General features: G+C 30.1%; 1 non-coding gene across 1 annotated transcript; it reads right to left on the bottom strand.

Moving 5' to 3' along the window:
* Positions 1-261: 261 nt before the first annotated feature.
* Positions 262-330, bottom strand: LOC111827211. Its single transcript, XR_002830708.1, has one exon. It is a non-coding gene; the product is annotated as a small nucleolar RNA Z40 (small nucleolar RNA).
* Between the last annotated feature and the right edge of the window lie 297 nt (positions 331-627).

The raw sequence follows: 627 nt of genomic DNA on the forward strand, positions 1-627 counted from the left end.
CTCTCCCCTTACTTCCACACTTTCTAAAAATCAATGGGAAAATATCCTTGGGTGAGGATTAACAACAATAAAAAAATTACAAATTTTAGGTATTAATACTTAAATAGCATTTTTGGTCATTAGAATTAAATTATTCCTTGACTTTTTCTTAGATTAACACTCTATAAAAATCTCTAGGTACCATATAAGTTCAACATGGGTTTTTAATGAGAGTTAAATTGAGGAGGACTATAAGTTATCAAATTTGTTTTTGTTTATGTATGATCAGAAAGGTATCTTCATTCAGCCCATTCAGAGAAGTTGAATATTTTGCCCATCATCATAACCTCAAGCTGATTGTGGTGATAACGAACCATCAGGATGGGCCACTGTAAGAATTATATAAATAAATGCAGGGACATATATATTGAAGTTTTATAAAGAATAAGTTTAAGTCTAGATGGGAATTCAAGGGAGTAAATTAAAATCTTACCCATAATTCTTCAAGCAATTTACTTTAGGGTCATAGAATTCTAAAAAGTACATTTATATTTTGGCAAATGATGTAAAATGTATTCCGTAATTGTTTCTAATATTGAAAGTATTTTTACATCTATTTTTCACTCATTGAGCCTGGCCACCCCTGCA

Source organism: Myotis lucifugus, unplaced genomic scaffold, assembly GCF_000147115.1.
Source record: "Myotis lucifugus unplaced genomic scaffold, Myoluc2.0 scaffold_142, whole genome shotgun sequence".
NCBI lineage: Eukaryota > Metazoa > Chordata > Mammalia > Chiroptera > Vespertilionidae > Myotis > Myotis lucifugus.